Genomic DNA, 23,319 nt, shown 5'->3' with positions numbered 1-23,319 from the left:
GATGCCTTTCCTGGGATTTTCAGCCACTTTGCTCGCCGAGGTTTACCACAGTTACCCGGTAGCAGAGGGATCTGAAGTCAGTCCGAAGAACACAGATATCCCCAAAGTCAGCCTGTGAACATGAGCAAATAACTTCAAAGCTCTTTACCAGTACAGATGCAGTTATATCTCTATTTTCCAGGTTAACTCTTGCTTAAGTCCCCACCTGCTATATTAGAAGAAAACCAGATAACTTTGTCTCCTTTCCCGCTCCAAATTTTCCAGAATCACAAGGCATTACACAGCCTCAAGGAAGGACATTAGCCCCCACTCAGTCTGTTCACACTGATGTCCACTCAGTGGATGAAAGCATGGCATCTATGACCAGACTTCCTGGGTTTAGAGCCTACTTCGCCATTTGCCAGCTATATGACTTTGGACAAGTTATTTAACCTCTCTGTGCTTGTTCTCCTCAACGGTGAAATATAGATAATAATAACACATGTTCATTGGATCATTGTGAAGCTTAAATGAGTTAATATACATATATTTGTCTTCCTGGGGTGTTAAAACAAAATACCACAGACATTTTGATCTCACAGGTCTAGAGGCTGGCAAATCCAAGATCAAGGTGCTGGGAGATCTGGTGTCTGGTAAGAATCCTCTTCTTGGCTTGCAGACAGTCTCTTACTTGCTGGGTCCTCACATGGTAGAGAGAGAGAGCTGGTCACTCGTACTCTTTTTATAAGGATACTAGTCCTATCATGGGGACTCCTCCTTCCTGATCTCATCTAAATCTAATTACTCCCCAAAGCCCCACTTTCTAATACCATCTCATTGGAGATTAAGGCTTCAACATATGAATTTTGGGGAGCACACATTCAGTCCATAACAAGTTGTAAATTGATTAGATCAGTGTTTACATGGACTGAATGTTCAAGAAATAGTGGTTCTTCTTATTATCATCTCCTTTGCTTCTCCCTGCCACACAGTGTCATGGTGTCACATGACATCACTGTTGAGAGTCTTATTTTCAACAGTCAGGGGCTGCTGTCTGCTCTTCAGTGAGGTCTTGTTGGTGTAGCCCTGTGGAGGGAAGCCTCTAGGAAGACCCACACTGATTCCTGCCTTCTGGTATTCATCCCCTTGTGTAACCCCCAAACCTTGAGTGTGGAATGGACCTAGTGACTCACTTCTAATGACAGGAATATGATAAGTGATGGCATGGCACTTCTGAGAAAGTTAAATTATAAAACAACTCTGGCTTTAATTTTGAGGTACCATGTTGTGAAGAGGCCCATAAAGCAAGGAACTGAGCTAGATTTTTAGTCAACAGCCAACAAGTAACTGAGGTCTACTAAGATCCATGTGAATAAGCTTGGAAGCCGTTCCCTCAAACTGTTAGTGGAGCTTTCACATGAGACCACAGCCCTGCCAACATCTTGACTGCAACCTCACGAGAGACCGTGATCCAGAGTTACCCAGCTGAGCTACATCCAGATTCCTGACCCACATATACCAAGAAATGATAAGTGTTTGCTGCTTTCAGTCATTAAATTTAGGGTTAATTTGTTAAGCAGAAATAGGTAACTGGGGTGTCTGGGTGGCCAGTCTGTTAAGGGTGCAACTCTTAATTTCAGTTCAGGTCAGGATCTCAGGGTCATGGGATAGAGCCCCATGTCAGGCTCCGTGCTCAGTGGGGAGTCTGCTTGAGATCCTCTCTCCCTCTGCCCCTCCCTCTGCTCATACTCTGTGAATGAATGAATGAATGAATGAATGAGTTCTTTTAAAAAAGAGAAATAGCCTAATACATAGGCTGTCTAAGTCTTCTGAGGGCAGGGGAGTGCCAGACACCTTCCAGGTTGTTCCTGGTTGGGCCTCTGGCCAGTTATCATTCTCATGCTTGTCTGTTATCACAGGTTCCAAGCACTATAACAAGAGCTTTGGTTTAGAGATGCTCCCCGCATCAGCCTCATGGAAGAAATCAATCTTTTTATATGGAAACTTAGGTCCTTATCTTGAATTCTCCTCTTCAGCTTGGACTCCCACTTTCCTCAGTCACACTATATATATATATATTTTAAGTTTTTAAAATTTATTTGACAGAGAGAGTGAGAGAGCACAAGCAGGGGTAGCAGCAGAGGGAGAGGGAGAAGCAGGCTCCTCCCTGAGGAGGGAATCTGATGCGGGGCTTGATCCCAGGACTCTGGGATCATGACCTGAGCCGAAGGCAGTTGCTTAACCAACTGAGCCACCGAGGCACCCCACATCGTATTTTTTGCTATCTTTCCCTGTCACTGGGATCTGGTTGAGGCCACCTGGGTCTAACACACAGGATTGCCTCAGTTCAAACCCTGAAAAGTCTGGGTAGTTTTGGTTCTTTCCCTCCTACAAGTAATTTCAGGGAATGGCAACTCAAAATCAGGCATAAAAAGTTTTCTAACACTGAAATTCAAGAGCTTAGAAGAGCACTTTGGGTTGGTAATCCTTCAAAAGATCTGTGTATGCTTTAGTTTATGCTACTGCTTCCACATTTTTTAAAATTTTCTTTTGGATTTATTTTACTATTCCTTTTATTTCCTCTGTTAGGTTGGAATTTATGCCCTGTTTTGCTAATGGTTACCCTAGAATTACCTAGTGGTTACCCTAGAAATTTGGCATGTATACTTGACCTATCAAAGTCTAATATTAAGTAATCATTTTACCCACCTCTGAAACAATAAAAAGAACTTAGAACACTTTGCTTTCTTTTAATCCCCTCTTGAGTTTTATGTTACTGTTCCCATTTATTTCAAATATGCATATATATGAGATATCCAAATAAGACTTTATTGTTTTTTTGTCCCATCTATGCTCATTTAAGCTTACCCTTATGTTTATTGCTTTTGTTGTTCTTTTTTTCTCTCTGCATCTCCAACCTTCTGTTTGAGATTGCTTTTTATCTGCCTGGAGAATATCCTTTAGGATTTCTTTTAGTGTAATTTCCTGGGGGCAAATACCCTTATTTTTTTGTGTATCTGAAAATGTCTGTAGAGCAACTTTATCCTTGAAGAAATTTTCAGTCAACATAGAATTCTAGGTTGGCAATTATTTTCCTTCAGTATTTTGAAAGTGTTCTGGTTTCTGACATTGCTACCAAGAGGTGGACTATATTCCATCTTTCCTTTGAGAGTAGTTTGTCTTTTATCTCTGACTGCTTTTAAGATTTACTCTTTATCTTTGGTTTTCTACAATTTTACTGTAATACACCTTCATTTGGGTTTCTTTTTATTTATCCTTCTTGGAGCTTCTGGACTTCTTAAATCCATAGATTGATTTGTTTCATTGGTTTTGAAAAATTCTCAGTCATCATCTTTTTAATTGTACTTCCATTGTTCTGTTTCTCTCCTTCTGGGACTTCAATCAACTCTATCTTAGACCTTGTTACTGAATTTCCCATATGCACTCTTCTTTGATTTCATCCTTTGGCCACTCTATCCTTTTGCTTGATAGAGTGTTCTGACCTATATGCTACTTACTCTTCAATTGTGTGTAATCTGAATTATATATCTATTTAAATTAGTGAATTTCTAAGGTAACCATTAAAATAATAGTAGAGCAGTGTATAAATTTCAGATTAATTAAATTCTTAAGTTTGAGTGTATGTTTCAGTTCTAGAATTTTGTAACAGATTTGAAAATCTGTTTTCAACCATGAAGTGTTTTTGCTGTGTTTGACTCTAAAGAGCATTGGAATAGAGCTGTTCAGGAGGTTTTCAGTTCAGACAAATTTCTGAAGATGGAATGGAGTTTGGAAGCTGGTGAAAGTTCTGACATTTGAGAAAGGAAGTCACGAGAGGCCAGCAAAAGCAGGAAAAAGCAGGAAAATGGGGCTCATATCCATCATCTCAGAAAGCCATCCAGAGCAGAACTCCTGAGGATTACTGATGAACTCTGAACCTAAGGGTGATTTACTCTTTATATTATATGCTTTCTGTTGGGTGTCATAGGTCTGGAGACAGGCACTAAATGAAACTAGAAAGTAGGAAAAAATCGCACAGCTGAATATAATCCCTAACTGAGAAAAGAAAGCTAAAATCCCTTGCCAAACAATATCAATAGGCTGATTAAGTTTTGTGGTAAAGAAAAATCATAATAGAAGTAGCATTTTAGTATTATTTTTTCTAAGGGCTATATTTTGGGTAATTTTTCAACTATTTTGCCTTATGTAACTCTCACTATAAAAATAAATGCATTAAGAAAGGAAAGAAGAAAATATTGCAAATCTGGAATGAGAAATTAGAATTAAATTTATAATTTTAAACTCTACGGATATGAACTTTGTAAGCAACTTTCTAGTTATAATTTTAGGTATTTTATAATTTTATAGCTGGCCTAAATGTTTGCAGGGCCTTCCTGCTAAGGAAACAACACATTTATTTCACGTCACTTCTATTCATTGCGAACATATTTCAAAGATTAATATCTAAAAAAAAAAAAAAACCAGAATCATTATATTACAAAAATGCAAATATAGCTCAGTTAGTGCATCTCCTGAGAGTAAAGCAATTTTTAGAGAAAATCTGCTCTACTGACAAGGACACTGAACCTTCTCTTCACTCTGGAAAAACCTAAGCAGTGAGTGGTGGGGCAGAACCCTTGAGTGTTGGAAAGAAGAGATTCTCATTGCTGAATTGCTGGTGGGGGACAGCATCAGAGGTGGGGTTGGGCATAGAGATGGTGTTAATTACTGAAGCATCTACAATCTTATAGCAGCCTCAGGGACAACTGTAGTGATTGTGTCTGAGGCCACAGCAGATGGCCTGAAAGAAATGGAGTCAGTGGCTCTGGAATGGCAGCCATGTATGAGGCATGTGTGGGCAGGACAGACTCCAGGAATCGGAATGTACTTGCAGAATGATATTCGGGAGTGAAGAGACCTGGTTTCTTCTCTGGGTTCTGTCACCCGCCAGTTATGTAGCCTTGGGGAACTTGTCAATCACTCAAAGCACCAATTTCCACATCTTTGAATTGAGGGTGTTGGAATAAATGTTCTCTAATACTTTTTCCCAGCTCTAAAGTTTTCTTATATTGTTTCTTCCTCTGGGAAATCTTAAATTTTTATAATGAAAGACATTTTAAGCAGAGTGAAATGTAGGAAAAAAGTTATAATATTTCTCTAAATACTCTTCACCAACATTCAATAACTATTAACATTTTGCTGCATTTGTTTTATTTATTTATGCTTAATTTTTTTTAAATTATGGATGTCTTGGGGCGCCTGGGTGGCTCAGCAGGTTAAGCCTCTGCCTTACGCTCAGGTCATGATCTCAGGGTCCTGGGATCGAGCCCCGCATTGGGCTCTCTGCTCAGCAGGGAGTCTGCTTCCCCCCATCTCTCTGTCTGCCTCTCTGCCTACTTGTGATCTCTCTCTCTCTGTTAAATAAATAAATAAAATCTTTTAAAAAATGTTTAAATTATGGATGTCTTGCTATTCACCTCTAAATAATAGAGACATTGCCTATATAACCACATCATCATAACTAATAAACTAATATAACTAAACTATCATCACAACTAATAAAATCAATAGCAATTTTATTTTTTTAAAGATTTTATTTATTGGGGGGCCTGGGTGGCTCAGTGGGTTAAAGCCTCTGCCTTCGGCTCGGGTTATGATTCCAGGGTCCTGGGATCGAGCCCCACATCGGGCTCTCTGCTCAGCAGGGAGCCTGCTTCCTCCTCTCTCTCTCTCTGCCTGCCTCTCTGCCTACTTGTGATTTCTCTCTGTCAAATAAATAAATAAAATCTTTAAAAAATTTAAAAAAAAGATTTTATTTATTTATTTGACAGTCAGAGGTCACATATAGGCAGAGAATCAGGCAGAGAAAGAGAGGGGGAAGTAGGCTCCCCGCTGAGCAGAGGACCCAATGCAGGGCTCCATCCCAGGACCCTGAGATCATGACCCGAGCCGAAGGCAGAGGATTTAACCCACTGAGCCACACAGATGCCCCTAAAATAAATAACAATTTTAAAAATTAATAAAATCAATAACAATTCTTTGACATTGCCTACAAACGAGTCTCCAATCAAATTTCCCCTATTGTTCCCAAGATATTTTCTTCCTTTGGTTTACTTGAACCAATTAAGGTCCACACCTTTCATTGGATTGTTATGCTTTAAAATTCTCTTTTTTATACAAACCAATCTCCTCCAGCTTTTTTCATGACATTAGCTTGTCAAAGAAAATAAAAATTTTGATGGCAAATAAGCTATTAGCCTGCATCCTCTTTATTAGTAGTGGTGCAATGTTTTGCTGTCTTGGATTGGGTTTATAAGCACCATTTAACTCAAAGTCTTCTCTCCAATAACCCTGCTCTCAGTAAGAAACAAAACAGAACAAAACTGACATCTTTGGCTCAGACAGCTGTGACTCAAATCAACCAGCTCTTGTCCCCAGACTCTGGGTCACAATTCTTCAGGGAGTCAGACTGGGGTTTAAGGTCAGTGGCTGATAACTGCAAAAGGAGACAGAAAGAAAATGTTTTCCTTGCTGAATGGGGATAAATTTAATGGAGGACATTAAATCTGCAATATATATGAGACTTTCTATTTTATTAGATTCAAGCTTAGAGTTTCTTCAGTCCTACGGGAATTCTTAAAAACATTCAACTACCTTTTTCCATTACAGAAGCTATAATTTTTAAAATGCTTCTTAAGAATATTTTAACCAAAAACTATAATGTTTTTAATTTTATTGAACACAGGTAAGATGAGATTTTGGGGGGACTTTACACTTGATAAAAAAATTTGGAACAAGGCTGCTCATTATACAAGAATTGCATTAGTGGTATTTACTTGCAGAACAGTTTGTAAATCCCATATTTAGCATTAGCTATCAATTGAACATTTGAATCTTTAATGCTCGCTATATATAGTCTGCTTACTTTCTTTTTTGTTCTTTGGACTTTCTGGCTACAATTTGCCTTTCCTTGTTTTTTTTCAGTAGTGGTATCTGGGTTATAATTTTGTCCTCCAAACAGCTGACCTCCCAGAGTTGTGGTTAATGATATTTAAATTCAATTGTATTTTTAAAAACTTGATGGAAATAGCTAAGTGTAAATGGCAATAAACATGAGTCTTGTCCATTTGTCCTCATTAAAAAAGTACTGTAAACACATCTTGTAAAAATAATTATTACTGAACAAGTACAGAAGCAGAAAAGAACCATAGATAATCTGATCATCTGAAGTTGTTCCTGTTACAATGGTAATACTTGTTCTCATTTTTATACATTTCAAATATATACGTAGAAAAGTGTATAGTGTTATATGCATACCTTTATTATTGAAAACTTCTAGGTGCTGGCACTGTAATAGGTACTTGTGATGTTTCTCTCCCTTTACACCATTTACTTACATTTCTGGGTGTCCTCCTTTCACACGGGGTAGAATTGCAGTTCTCCGTCCCTTGAAGTCAGGTCTAGACATGAGCCATTTCAGACAAAAACTTCAATCAGATTCATTTCTTGCTAAGTTCCTACCCTCTGCCATCCCATGTGGCAGGGATGATCCAGACAGCAGAGGCTCTATCAGCCTGACTACCCAACCAGGGATGAGATCATGCAACCTTTGTTGGACTCAAAATGTGAGAAAGAAATAGGCCTTTTCTGTTTTAAGCCAATGGGAGTTTGGGGTTGTTTCTTACTAGAATATCCTAACTGCTAAAGCTTTGACATATGTTAGCTAATTTAATCATCAGAGTGATCCTAGGACATAGTCATTACCATTCCCATTTAGCAGATGAGGACAGATAGAGACTCAGAGAGGTTAGGCAGCCTGCTGAACATCACACAGGGAATGAGCAGTGGAGCTAGAATCACACATAGGTCTTTAGAACCACTGCCCCCATCCCATCCGCCAAATTTACTCTTAACATACCCTGACTGTAGCAAAACATTTTTTTCCATTTTGTTTAAAACTCTTTAAACATATTTGCACAGGCTGCATAATATTTGACCATACTGATGCTCCATGATCTGTTTATGCATTCCCCACATTGATGGACAGCAATATTTTTTGAATGTCTTGTTCGTTATTAGATGCATGTGATAACAAATAGTTTGTACAAAATCTTTTGCCTGAACTACTCCCTGGAAGGCAGGATCTGCAGAAGGATGAGATTTCAGGAGCTGGGGATCAAAGTAAGAGGAGGATAGCGCCAGTCTTGCAGCCTCCTGCCATGGAGTGAGCAGGCTGCTGCCAGAAGCTAGAAGATTCGAGAATTACGTGGGCTGCCCAGGCGAGCTTCATTCCATAAAAACATTGAGAAGTGGTCAGTCTAGACCCGTGGCAATGGAGCTACCATGGAGTTGGTGGGACAAACCAAGCCAGCACAGGAGAGAGGCAATGCACTCTGGAGACAGTCTCTGGAAAGTTGCTGGCTATAGAGTCAGGGAATTACACCAGAGGAGCTGCTAGTATTTATTTAGCGCTTACTGTGTGTGTTAGATGTCTTAGCCAGTTGAGGCTGCTGTAACAAATAGCACACACTGGGCATTTATTTCTCACAGTTCTGGAGGCTGGGAATTCCAAGATGGAAGTGTTGGCGGATCTGGAATCTGGTGAGGTCCTCTTCCTGATTTGCAGATGGCAGTCTTGCTGTCTCCTCACATGGCAGAGAGCGAGGTCTTGTGTCTCTTCCTCTTTTTATAAGAGCATGAATTTCGTCATAACAGCCCCACCCTCATGATCTCATCTAACCCTACCAATGTCCAAAAGCCTTCACTCCAAATATGATCACACTGGAGATTCAGGCTTTAAGATATGGATTTAGGGAGACACAAACATTCAGTCCCTAGCAGACGTTGCACTAGGAACCATGCATGAATTACTCATTTATCTCCACAGAGTCCTCATCTACTGTATAGAGATAAGAAACTGTGATAGTTAATATTATGTGTCACCTTGACTGGATTAAGTTGGCGTGGTGTGCTCAGGTTAAACATTACTTCTAGGTGTGTCTATCGGGGTATCTGGATAAGATTGGCATTTGAATCAGTAGACTGAGTAAAGCAGATTGTCCTCTCCAGCGTCGGTACACATCACCCAATCCATTGAGTGACTGGAAAGAGCAAAAAGAGAAAAGAAGGATTGGTCCATTTCTTGCTTCCCTACCTGAGCTGGGACACTGGTCTTCTCTTGCCCTGGAACTAGGATTTACACCCTCAGCATCCCTGGTTCTCAGGTCTTCAGACTCAGACTAGAATTACACCACTGGCTTTCTTTGGTCTTCAGTCAGCAGACAGCAGATCATGGGACTTCTCAGCCTTCACAACTGTGTAAGCCAATTCTTCATTTTATATAATATTGGGTTTTTTTCTGGAGAACTCCAATCAATACAAGAACCACAACTCAAAAAGTTGAGAAACTTGCTCAAAGTCACATTATAAATAAAAGAATCTGGGATTTGAATCCCAAGCTTGCCAATTCCAAAATGTATATGCCAAACCATCATGCGATATCACTCATGGCTTCACCCGTGGGCTGGGAGAAGGCTGTTATGGGCACAGAGCCCATTATAAACTCTTAGGTAACTTTTCCCATAGTTTTCCAAAGGTAGAATAAAAGTCCTTGAAAAGAACAATGGGCTAATAAACACTATTTTAAAATGTAATCCAAACAAGACAGCACACATTCAGTAACACACATGCATAGGTACAAAAAATGTTCTACTAATTCTTACCATTTTCAATGTATTTCATTGAATTCTAGTTTTTCCCAGGTTCGAATAGAACCCCCCTCCTTTTCTTTTTTTCAACTTCTAAGGTTTTAGAACTTTATTTTTTTTTGAAGATTTTATTTATTTATTTGACAGAGAGAGGGGGAACACAAGAAGGGGGAGTGGGGGAGGCAGAAGCAGGCTTCCTGCCGAGCATGGAGCCTGATGTGGGCCTCGATCCCAGGATTCTGGGATCGTGACTTGAGCTGAAGGCAGACCCCCAATAAATGAGCCACCCAGGCGCCCAAGATTTTAGAACTTTAAAAACTACACTTGTATCAATTCCTTGGCCAGTGAAATCAAAACTGGGATCGCTATTTGTCAGTGAGGATCTTTATATGGCTCTGTCAGATGAGCAAAATCCTTCGTGTTTTTTAAGAAACTAGGGTGACACACAGGTTTTACATTCACACTGCAACTAAATAAAGTTAACTTTTCAAATATATTTAAGTGAATTACACAAGCCTCTAAACCGATTACATGGCTGGCTGGCTATTTCAGCTTCTGTATAATGAAGAACCTTAAGTAGAAGGATGCTACTGGTACAAGGAGCCTCTTTGTGCTCTGGGGGAGGCTCAATTTGCCTTTCTGGGAAGATCAGGCTCTTCAACTCCCACCTCTTTCATTCTTCATTCGCTGCTTGACATTCCTAAACCTACCACCTGTGTCCGAGCTCACCTCACCCACTAGCCTGCTCCATTCTTATTTCAGTTTCTCCCACTATCCTTATGGAAACTTCCCTGTACTCATCCTTCTTTTTTTTTTTTTTTTTTTAAGAAGAGAGATTTCACTTTTTAGAGTACTTTTAGGTTTACAGAAAAATTGAGCACAGTGTTCCCATATACCCCCTCAGTACCCACTCCCCAGTTCCATTATTAAGATCTTGCATTAGTGTGTTTGTTATGACTGATGAACCAACATGGGCATGTTATTATTATTATTGTTTATATTTATATGTGTTTTTTCCTTTTATTTATTTTTTTATTCTGTTATGTTAGTTACCATACAGTACATCAGTTGTTTTTGAAGATTTTATTTATATATTGGACAGACAGAGATCACAAGTAGGCAGAGAGGCAGGCAGAGAGAGAGGAGGAAGCAGGCTCCCTGCTGAGCAGAGAGCCCGATGCGGGGCTTGATCCCAGGACCCTGGGATCATGACCTGAGTGAAGGCAGAGCCTTTAACCCACTGAGCCACCCAGGCGCCCCCATCAGTTGTTTTTGATGTAGTGTTCACTGTTTGCGTATAACACCAGGTGCTCCATGTAACATGTGTCCTCCTTAATACCCGTCACTGGGCCAACCCATCCCTCCACACTCCTCCCCTCTAAAACCCTCAGTTTGTTTCTTGGAGTCCACAGTCTCTCATGGTTCATCTCCTCCTCCAGTTTCTCCCCCTTCATTTTCCCTTTCCTTCTAATGTCCTCCATGCTATTCCTTATGTTCCACAAGTATTTGAAACCATATGATAATTGATGTTCTCTGCTTGACTTATTTCACTCAGTGTAATCTCCAGTCCCATCCATGTTGATGCAGAAGTTGGATATTCATCCTTTTTGATGGCTGTGTAATATTCCATTGCACGTATGGACCACATCTTCTTTATCCATTTGTCTGTTGAAGGGTATCTTGGCTCTTTCCACAGTTTGGCTATTGTGGACATTGCTGCTATGAACATTGAGGTAGGCATGTTATTATTAACTAATGTCCATAGTCCACAGACTACATTAGTGTTCACTCTTGGTGTTGTGCATTCTATGGATTTTGACAAGTGTATAATGACAGGTGTCCACCAATAGTTTCACTGCCTTAAGAATCTCCTGTTCCCCATCTATTCCTCCCTCCCCTAAAATCCCTTACAACCACTGATCCTTTTACTATCTCCATAGGTTTGCCCTTCCCAAAACACTGCAGAGTTGAAATCATACAGAGCATAGACTTATGTGTCCATTGTTTATTACCAGTCACACCCTTGTTGACTACTGACCCCACCAAATTCTCTTTTCTTCCTGGAGTAGCTCCTGGCCAATTCTCATCTTTCATGTTCTGCAGATGGACTGGGTGCCCACCTGCCACAGCTCTCAGCTGGCTCCACCCAGGGAATGGATATACAATTACTTTTATCAGTCACCACTTGCTGACTGTCTAGGGGAGTACTGACTTACTTAAAAATGGTTCTGAAGGTCCTCTGCTGACTTGGAGATTCCAGTGAATTTGAGTCTCCAACTTGGTTTGGTAGTTCAGTAATCTGTTCTGTCGCTTGATTTCAGACATGATGCTAACCAAAAGGGAGAGTATGGATCTTCAGCAGATTAGTGCAGAGTCTCACAAAAATTATCATCATCCATTTCAGTGTGTTAAGTTCAATGCTAACAAGAATATTTAACTGCTTTTCAGAATGCAAACAGTAAGCTGTTAAGAACGGGATCGATTCTATTCATAATCGTTGTTGAAAGGGATCCTCTGGGTTCTACATCTTTGAGATAGAAATAGAGAAGGCCAGGAGGTTCTTTGATGAAATGTTTCAGTTAGTGGTTTCTATTGTTTTGATGTGAATGTAGTTACTACTTCTACCAAGAGCTGAGCCACTGTGGAAAGGTTCCTGGGAAATCAGTGAAAGATGAACACGTGGATTACAGAGAGGAAGCACAAATTCAAGAGGAATCAGCCAGGATGGGGGTGGGAGCATTAGGTGCTAAAGTTGGACATAAAAGACACAAATGAAAACTAAGCAAAATTAAGCCTTGAGAATTTCTTGAAGTGCCCATAAAATGTTTGCATAGTATGTGACTTTTAAATCAGGCATACAGTAACACATAGTGTGTGCATTGATACATAATGTGTAAAAATACATAAAATGTAATTTTATGGTACTATAAACTACACTATTTATGTTATTGTCTTTCTTTCTTTCTTTTTTATTTTTTATTTATTTTCAGCGTAACAGTATTCATTGTTTTTTCACCACACCCAGTGTTCCATGCAATCCGTGCCCTCCCCAATACCCACCACCTGGTTCCTCCGACCTCCCACCCCGCACCCCTTCAAAACCCTCAGGTTGTTTTTCAGAGTCCATAGTCTCTCATGGTTCACCTCCCCTTCCAATTTCCCTCAACTCCCTTCTCCTCTCCATCTCCCCTTATCCTCCATATTATTTGTTATGCTCCACAAATAAGTAAAACCATACGATACTTGACTCTCTCTGCTTGACTTATTTCACTCAGCATAATCTCCTCCAGTCCCATCCATGTTGCTACAAAAATTGGGTATTCGTCCTTTCTGATGGAGGCATAATACTCCATAGTGTATATGGACCACATCTTCCTTATCCATTTGTCCGTTGAAGGGCATCTTGGTTCTTTCCACAGTTTGGCGACCGTGGCCATTGCTGCTATAAACATTGGGGTAGAGATGGCCCTTCTTTTCACTACATCTGTATCTTTGGGGTAAATAGCCAGTAGTGCAATTGCAGGGTCCTAGGGAAGCTCTATTTTTAATTTCTTGAGGAATCTCCACACTGTTCTCCAAAGTGGCTGCACCAACTTGCATTCCCACCAACAGTATAAGAGGGTTCCCCTTTCTCCACATCCTCTCCAACACACGTTGTTTCCTGTCTTGCTAATTTTGGCCATTCTAACTGGTGTGAGGTGGTATCTCAATGTGGTTTTAATTTGAATCTCCCTGATGGCTAGTGATGATGAACATTTTTTCATGTGTCTGATAGCCATTTGTATGTCTTCATTGGAGAAGTGTCTGTTCATATCTTCTGCCCATTTTTTAATATGATTGTCTGTTTTGTGTGTGTTGAGTTTGAGGAGTTCTTTATAGATCCTGGATATCAACCTTTTGTCTGTACTATCATTTGCAAATATCTTCTCCCATTCCGTGGGTTGCCTCTTTGTTTTGTTGACTGTTTCCTTTGCTGTGCAGGAGCTTTTGATCTTGATGAAGTCCCAAAAGTTCATTTTCACTTTTGTTTCCCTTGCCTTTGGAGACATATCTTGAAAGAAGTTGCTGTGGCTGATAGCCTTCCCGTTGAGATCAGGAACATGACAAGGATGCCCACTCTCACCACTCTTGTTCAACATAGTATTAGAAGTCCTAGCAACAGCAATCAGACAACAAAGAGAAATAAAAGGTATCCAAATTGGCAATGAAGAAGTCAAACTCTCTCTCTTTGCAGATGACATGATTCTTTATATGGAAAACCCAAAAGACTCCACCCCCAAACTTCTAGAACTCATACAGCAATTCAGTAACGTGGCAGGATACAAAGTCAACATACAGAAATCAGTGGCTTTATTATACACTAACAATGAAAATACAGAAAGGGAAGTTAGAGAATCGATTCCATTTACTATAGCACCAAGAACCATAAGATACCTGGGAATAAACCTAACCAAAGAGGTAAAGGACCTGTACTCGAGGAACTACAGAGCACTCATGAAAGAAATCGAAGAAGACACAAAAAGATGGAAGACCATTCCATGCTCTTGGATCAGAAGAATAAACATTGTTAAAATGTCTATACTGCCTAGAGCAATCTATACTTTTAATGCCATTCCAATCAAAATTCCACCAGTATTTTTCAAAGAGCTGGAGCAAATAATCCTAAAATTTGTATGGAATCAGAAGAGACCCCGAATTGCTAAGGAAATGTTGAAAAACAAAAATAAAACTGGCGGCATCACGTTACCTGATTTCAAGCTTTACCACAAAGCTGTGATCACCAAGACAGCATGGTACTGGCATAAAAACAGACACATAGACCAGTGGAACAGAGTAGAGAGCCCAGATATGGACCCTCAACTCTATGGTCAAATAATCTTCGACAAAGCAGGAAAAAATATCCAGTGGAAAAAAGACAGTCTCTTCAATAAATGGTGCTGGGAAAACTGGACAGCTATATGTAGAAGAATGAAACTCGACCATTCTCTTACACCGTACACAAAGATGAACTCGAAATGGATAAAAGACCTCAATGTGAGACAGAAATCCATCAGAATCCTAGAGGAGAACATAGGCAGTAACGTCTTCAATATCAGCCACAGCAACTTCTTTCAAGATTTTCTTTCTTTTTTAAAAAATCTAAGCAATTCTTGATAAATTTATGTCAGTATGATACTGGCCGTTAGCTTGAGTTACATATTTTTGTTATGTTAATATAAAATATTTCTATGCTTTATTTAAAGTTTGTATTAAGGATAAATGTGGCATATTAGCTTTTTTTTGTTTTGGCCTCTAACAAGACCACCTTATGGATTTTCTTTCTTTTTCTTTTTCTTTCTTTCTTTTTTTTTATTTGAGAGAGAGAGAGAACAAGAGGGGGTTGGTGAGGGGGCAGATAGAGAGGGAGTGAGTGGATCTCAAGCAGGCTCTGCTGAGCATGGAGCCCCGTATGGGGCTCTCTTCCTCGACCCTGAGATCATGACCTGAGCTGAAACCAAGAGTCAGATGCTTAACCAACTGAGCCACCCAGGTACTCCTGGATTTTTTTTTTTTTTTTGCTTTATTGGTATGATTTATATCAACAGATTTCCTAACATTAAGTTAGCCTTGCTTTCTTTAGTGAAGTCTTCCTTGAGTATGGTCTGTTACTCTTTGGAATAATTGCTAAATTTTATTTGCTTAAATTTACTATAGTTTTCTTTCCAGTGCTATTATGTTCAGAATTGAAAATCAGAGTATGTTAGTTGTATATAACAAATTGGGAAGCTTTCCATCCTTTGTTGTGTCCTAAACTGTTTATATCATAAAATTTCTTTGAAATTTTGGAAGAACACATTTGAGTATAAGCAACATTTATAAGTGTTGATATATGAAGTATTTTCATTACCATTATAATCTAAATAGTCCCTAATGGTGGTATTAAACTCTTTGACTGACTTCAGAGTTATTTAAAAAATTGCCTTTTGATGTCCAGGAGTTTGAGAATATTTCCATTTGTGTGATTTTTTTGTTGTTATTAAATTTAATTTTATTTCATTATAGTCACAGATTATAGTCTGTGAAATTTCTCTTCCTCTGTTTTTATTTTGGTTTTTGTTATGATCCTATAAAAGACTTTTTGCATGCTTGAAAAAGAAAGTATTTTTATGTTTAAGTCATAAAGTATTATTATATCTACTTAATCAGTCTTATTAAGGATATTACTCAAATTATCTCTATTTTGCATATTGATCAGTCACAGACTGATGATGTATGTTTGAAGTTACCCCATTGCCAGTTCATTTGTTAGTTCTTATAGTTTTCACTTTATGTATTTTGGTACAATATTATGTGGCAGAGAAAAGTTTGTGATAGCTATATTTAAATTATAGATTAAATATTTTGGCATTGTAAGATAACTTTTTCCTATATAGTCTTACAATTAGGGTTTCCTTCCATTCTATATTGAAATTTCCATTGTTTGTATTTGCTTGATATGTCTTTGTCATTTTAAATTTTTTGACTTTTTTGTATCTCTTTTGTATTTTTCTCTTTTTTTAAAAAAAGATTTTATTTATTTATTTATTTGTCAGAAAGAGAGAGAGAGAAAGCAAACAAGCTGGCAGAGAGGCAAGCAGAGGAGGAGAGAGAGGCAGGCTCCCTGCTGAGCAGGGAGCCCGATGCAGGACTCGATCCCAGGACCCTGGGATCATGACCTGAACCAAAGGTAGAGGCTTTAACCCACTGAGCCACCCAGGGGTCCCTATATTTTTCCCTTATAAACAGTATATAATTGACCTTTATTTTATGACATAATTTTATGTTTTTGTCATTTGGTAGAAAAATGTACCTATTTACACTTGTTATCATTTCTCATATGTTTGGGTTTATGATTGCCGTCTTAGTTTACACTTGCCAATATCAATGGTTTTGAGTATTTTTCATTTTTTATGATATTTTATAGACATTGTTTTTGTCTTTTACCTATCATATCATGTTTATTTATATGAGTTATTTTTGCTTTTTATTTTTTCTGTAATGATTAAGAATTTATATATATATGTATAATATCTTACTCTACCATTGGTTACCTTTACATTTTTAAAAATAATCATATTTAAAATCTATTTTCCCTAAAATCGAAGAAAACTTGAAATAGTATTAGTTGACTCCCATACACTATGAGATGAGAAATCTTCATATTTTATTTTTGTCATCACTACCTCTAGTATTCTTCATTCTACTTCTCAAATATTATTTTTTTTCTAAGATTTTATTTATTTATTTGACAGACAGAGATCACAAGTAGGCAGAGAGGCAGGCAGAGAGACAGGAGGAAGCAGGCTCCCTGCCGTGCAGAGAGCCTGATGTGGGGCTTGACCCCACAACCCTGGGATCATGACCTGAGCCGAAGGCAGAGGCTTTAACCCACTGAGCCATCCAGGTGCCCCTGGAGATAATATTTGACTTTAATTTTTTTCTTTTTAATTGTTAGAAGGTCCTTGATCTTGACCTTATAGGCATAGGCTCTTTTCACCTGAAGACTCAGGTCTACTTTGGTTAGGAACATTTTCTTTGTAGTTTTTGTTTTGTTTTGTTTTAAATTATTATCTTTCTACTCTGTTCTTTTCTTTTGGACTACTATTAAGTATATTTTGTATAACCTTGTTTTTCAGGTCTCGTATTTTACATGATATTCATTTTCTCTCATTTCTTCTGTGTTGTTAGAGAATTTCTCAAGCTCGTCTTCTATTTCACTGATTTGGACTTCTGTGGTAGCTACTCAGCTACTCAGTATTACATTGAATCTCTGAATTCAGAAATTGTAATTTTCATCACCTTCCTCTTTCCTGATTTCAAATACTTTCCTTCCTATTTACAGTGCCTTTTAAAATGGGGAACAAAGATCACACGATTTCTTTAAAACACCTCTGTCTCTAATAATAACTGTGGATTTCAGAAGATGGTGTTCATCCCTTTTGTTATAAATAATGATGGTGTCAAGGGCTTCTGTTTATTCTCCCTTTAAGAGGGAGGTTGAGGTTTACCCAAGATTGGCTTATCCAGTTAGGATTTCATGGTTTTGTTTCAGAATGAAGAGTTCTATCTCTTTCACTCTCAATCTTTTAGGCATAATGGAAAGGAGACAGGACAGCTGAGCTTTTCTCTATTTTGGTTTTTCTTTTCTTTTCTTTTCTTTTTTTTCACTGCAATTTCTTACTGCCACACTCTCAGCCCTGCTCAATGCCAGTCACTGTGGAGCACCTGGAAGCCTGAGCCAGGGCTGGAAGGCATCTCAGCGTGGAGCCTCTCCATGCCGGATCCCCAGTGGACCATTTCCTCTCAAGCTTGTCCCTGTTCCATGCCTTCTGTGCAGCTGCAGCCCTGGAGGACGTCCCACGGATGCTGGAGGAGTGGAAGAGTTCCACGAAGCTCCTCGATATTACACTTCACACCGAATGTTGGAGGTCATACACCTCTGTCTTCCCCCACAGCACATCAGTACCAATCTTCCTTCCTTTGCTTTCTAGGATTTTAATGCAGTTTTGTTATTCTCTTCCTCTCATTTTCTGGACACACAACACAGCGGTAGATGTGTTGTTTCTTTTCCCCCAGTCCCATCTTGCTATATCTACATGATTTCTTCCATTGTTTCTGGCATATATATAATCTTTCCTTGAACTGAGGCACTGATATCTACTCATAATATTTGTACCCTTCAGTAGGAATGGAGAAGGAACAACTAGATGTTTGTATACAACACCTTGCCTTATACATATCTCTAACTCGATGGCAAAGAGCCAGGCTTAGGTTTTCTTTCATTTTCCACAGAGTAATCAGTGCTTTGCATATCATTTATATTTTATAAACACTGGATGAATTGGATTGAATTCTAATGCAATCTCCCCCACTTCCCTACCTCCAAACCCAGGCTTTAAATATCAATATTTCTGCTGTCAGGGATTCTTCCAAAAATAAGAATGGAGCCTCTAGTGTTCTTTTTTGGTGTCCGGAATTTAAAAAGTGACATTACAGCACCAGATAAGAGAAATTTTCTTTTAGTTAGTTACTAAATAAATAAGTTATCTAATAAAATAATTGCATTAATATGCCTGGGCCTCTGTCATTACAAGTGAAATCCATGCTTCATTGCTTTTGAACTGGGTGAATTACCCAGGGAAGCCGATAGACTGAAAATGAAAACAGCAGCTTGTTTTTTTTCCTGACTGCTCCTGCTCCTACCTTCATATTCAGCTTGTACGCAGAGATCAAGACAACAGGACAACACTGTTTAAATCTCTCTTGAAATGTTCAGTGGATATAGTTCTGCTACCTGTTATAAACGTCAAAACCAAGCCACTGAATTAGTTGAGTGAGTCACCTGTGAAGGCTGTGTCTGAGAGGGTGAGCTGACTAAAGATGGCTCGGCATGGGAAGGATATCGTCTGTAGCCCACTTCTCGGTTTTATTCCTTACCCCCCTTAGTGACTGACACCATTACTTGATCATACAGATTAGTGGTTTGACTCCTGCTTTACCAAGAGGCAGGGGCAGAGGAGGGAGGGCAGTGGTTTCATCAGTTCAGGCTGCCATAACAAAATATTCTAGACTGGGTGTCCTAAAGAACAAAAATGAATTTTCTCCATTCTGGAGGCTGGAAAATTCAAGATCAAGGAATTAACAGAGTTCAGTGCTTGGTGAAGACTCGCTTCCTGGCTACTGACAGTTGCTTTACCCATCCTCACGTGGCCTTCCCTTGGCGTATGTGTGGGGAGAGAGGATGACAGCAAGATCTCTGATGCCTCTTCTTATAAGGGCACAAATCCTATCAGAACAGCCCTCCCCCCAACTTGGGACCTCACTTAAACTTAATTACCTCCTTATAGGCCCTGTCTCCAGATACAACCACATTGGGGGTGAGGGTTTCAACATATGCATTTTGGGGGGAACACAATTGGGTTCATAATGGGTAGACTTGGGGTATGGGTACATGTGGAGAGATTTGGACCAGCACTCAGAAAACCCCGTTTCCCCTAGTTGTTATATGAATTTAGCAAGTTATATAACATTTTGTGTCTTAATGATCTCATCCGAGGGACTTGCATGAGAAAATTACAAGCTTGACCCGCCAGGGTTTTATGGTTTATACTAACATCAGACATGTTCCAGACTGTCTAGTTGGGTCACTGGCTTATCATCACGTATGCTTCCTCCCCGCGACAGTCATTATTCCTTTGTCCTTGGATATCACTATGTCCAGGAAGACTTTCTGTCACCAGACTATCAGATGAAATGCCCTCAGTCTTCCTCCAGAATACCTCATATTCAGCCTTTTATTCAGTCAGTCTACACTTTCTTTTTTTCAACTGTTTTGTTTCAGGTGCTATTGTAAGTGCTGGAGATGGCCCTGCTCTGATGAAGCTTGTATCCTTGGAGACATGCATGGATAAAAGGACAACAGACAAACATATGGTATGTCAGATGGTCATAGGTGTTATGGAGAAGAATAAAACAGGGTAAGGCAGCAGATGTGCTAGCCAGGTGGAAGGTTGGAGGGCTGTTATTTGTTATAAGATGGTGAGGGTAGAGCTTTGTGCAGGTATGTGGAGAATGTGAGCTAGCCAAGCAGGTATGGGGGACAGGGTTCCAGGTTGAAGACAAAAATCCGTCTTTTTCCCATTACCAATGGTTTGTATGATTTTATTTACTTTACATATGTTTTAAAAGATTTTATTTATTTGAGAGAGAGAGAGTGCATATAAGTGGGTGGGGGGGTGGGGCAGGGTAGAGACAAACACAGAGGGAGAAGCAACTCCCCACTGAACAGGGAGCCCTATGTGGGACTCAAACCCAGAACCCCAAGATAATGACCTGAGCCAAATGCAGACATTTAACCATCTGAGCCACCTGGGTAACCCTATTTTATTTACTTTATATTAATTGTGTAAGGAAAGTATAATCTGTTGAAAAAATTAGAAAGGACTAAGTTGTTTGGTTTGGGAATGGGTTGTACATCAACATATATATTAAAATGTAATTACTGCATTAAAAATCAACAGAAACTGTCTTCTTGACCATGGATTAAAGAAACAACTGTTTTATTTTTTGTTTCTACGTGATGAGAGCAGAGAAGATTTTAGGTTGCTGTGTCTAACTTATTTTCTTAAATAACATAGTGTATTATTCTTATCTGATAAATGGTCAATTTAAATATGTTTATTGCTATATTTCTTCTTTTTGTTTTTTAGAAAAAAGGAGTTCATATATATTGATCTGTTGCAAATTATAATTTATACAAGGCACAGATCTGGTGAAGATCAATTTGAGATAAAATTGCAGAATAATTATCATTTTTATCCTTATAATTTGAAATTTGATGTTATATTTTTGTGTTTTCTCCAACAAATGGTCCATTATGGATATAAAGGGAAAGCTCTAAGACTACAATTAAAAGCATTTCAAGCCATCATGGCTAGTGGGATTCAGCTGAGTGACAAAGTAGGTGAGACATGAATTTGTTCACTTTGAAATTCATTGGCCACAGCCCACCTGTTTAAAGTGAGAAGTTGGGGCGCCTGGGTGGCTCAGTCAGTTAAGAGTCTGCCTTTGGTCATTATCCCAGGGTCCTGGGATTGAGCCCCACACTGGGCTCCTTACTCGGTGGGGAGCCTACTTCTCCCTCTCCCTTTGTCTGCTCCTCTCCCTGCTTGTGCTCTCTTTCTCTGTCAAATAAATAAAATATTTTAAAAAATAAAGTGATAAGTTTCCCTTTTAAAGGGAAAATATTTAAAATCATTGATTTATTTATTTATTGGTTTTGAAAAAATTTTCCTATTCTATTAACTGATTGATAAAACTCGAAAGGAATGGGTGTCATTGTTGTGAGTGACATGACCCTTTTGGAACCTCTCCGTTAAATCCCTAAGTGCTCTCTAACCACCAGCTGGGCAGAGCCAGTGAAGAGATTTAAGCAAGAAATATACTTCATCAGACTTTCCTTTTAGAAAACTCACTCTGGATTAGACAATGAAGTCACTGAAGCAGAAAACAATTGGGAGCTATTGGAACAGTCCCTCAGGTAAAGAAAGGTTAGTGACTAGGGATTTGAAAGAATGAAGTGAAGAAATTTTTTAGGAGGTGGAGTTAACAGAATATGGTGATTAATTTGGAGGAGTACAGGAGGAGAGATTAAGGGCCTAAGGTGGTTGAAGGCACAGTGAAGCGTGTCTTGGACAAGGAAACCAGAGGGGAAGAGGGGACGTGATGAGTTCTAGTCGCCTGTGGGATTTGTTTGTGGACTGGTTCAGTGGCACAGGAGGTTAGAAATTTAGTTGAGGGCTTTAGGGGATTCATTCGTCCTCAGTGAAAAAAATAGTATTTGGGGATTTGGGAATCACTGTTTTAAAAACATACTTTGGAACAGCATGGGAACATTTTAGGTTGCCAAAATGACTGGGGGGGGAGGGGCTATTGTTGTTTAAAATGAAGGGGAAGGAAAGAAGGATGCTAGACCCAACTAGAAAGTAAAAGATGAGGAATTGACTATCTAAGTATCAATTAATACTCTCTTGAAAAATAGAGATGTGGTGCTGGAAACCATAGCCTGTGTAAAAGGGTATAGAACTCTATCTATCTATCTATCTATCTATCATCTATCAATGTTTTAAGTCACAGACACTGCTAATTAAATTTTTGCAAATACCCATATATCTATGGGAAATGATGGCAGGTCATTTGGGGCGTATTCCATTGTTAGTATGGTAAATATCAACCGGTTTGTTCTTCCATAGGTTTACAAAATACAGGGCAAGGATGTTTTACCATCTGAAGAAGGGTGTTATAAGATCCTCTGCTTTTGGGGCATCTGGGTGGCTCAGTGGGTTAAGCCTCTGCCTTCGGCTCGGGTCATGATCTCAGGGTCCTGGGACCGAGCCCCACATCTGGCTCTCTGCTCGTTGGGGAGCTTACTTCCCTGCCCCCGCCTGCCTCTCTGCCTACTTGTGATCCCCCTTCAAGTAAATAAATAAAATCTGTATATTAAAAAAAATCCTCTGCTTTTGCCTTTCTCTATGATTTGGTAAATTCTGTCCTTCCCCAAACTGCTTGAGATGCAGAAGTCTGGGTGGCAGTGGGGGTGTCACCAAAGATTTTGCAAGAGGTGCTCAGAGGGAGGAAAAGGAATGAGATTCTCCTAACTTCCGGTTAGGTTCAAAGTTAGATCAATCTGTTTGGGAAAACTTTGGTGACTCTGATGGTTAGCATTCTGGGGCAGCCAAGGGCAAAAAAGCCCCAAATAAGATTACTTTGGGCCTGGAAATAGTGGTAACCAGTGGGCTGGTCTTTGCTCTGGAAGCGGAAGAGATTGGTTCTGGGACTCCAAGGTGGCAGAGGTCTTAATGCGGTCAGTAGTTCTTTACCCCGCACACTGAAAAATATGAGTGAGTGTAGGCAGCAGATCAAATACGTCTGCATCTACAGGAGGAAGCCCAGGCTTTAATATTATTTAAAAACTCTGCAACTCATGGAATGGAAGAAAATACTTGCAAATCATATATATAAGTAAAAAAACCCACACAGTTGAAACTGGGCAAAGGACTTGAATAGGCATTTCTCCAAAGAAGATAAGCAAACAGTCAACAAGTACATGAAAAGA

Source organism: Martes martes (genome assembly GCF_963455335.1).
Source record: "Martes martes genome assembly, chromosome: 2".
Lineage (NCBI taxonomy): Eukaryota > Metazoa > Chordata > Mammalia > Carnivora > Mustelidae > Martes > Martes martes.
Note: the sequence above shows the minus strand (reverse complement) of the source record.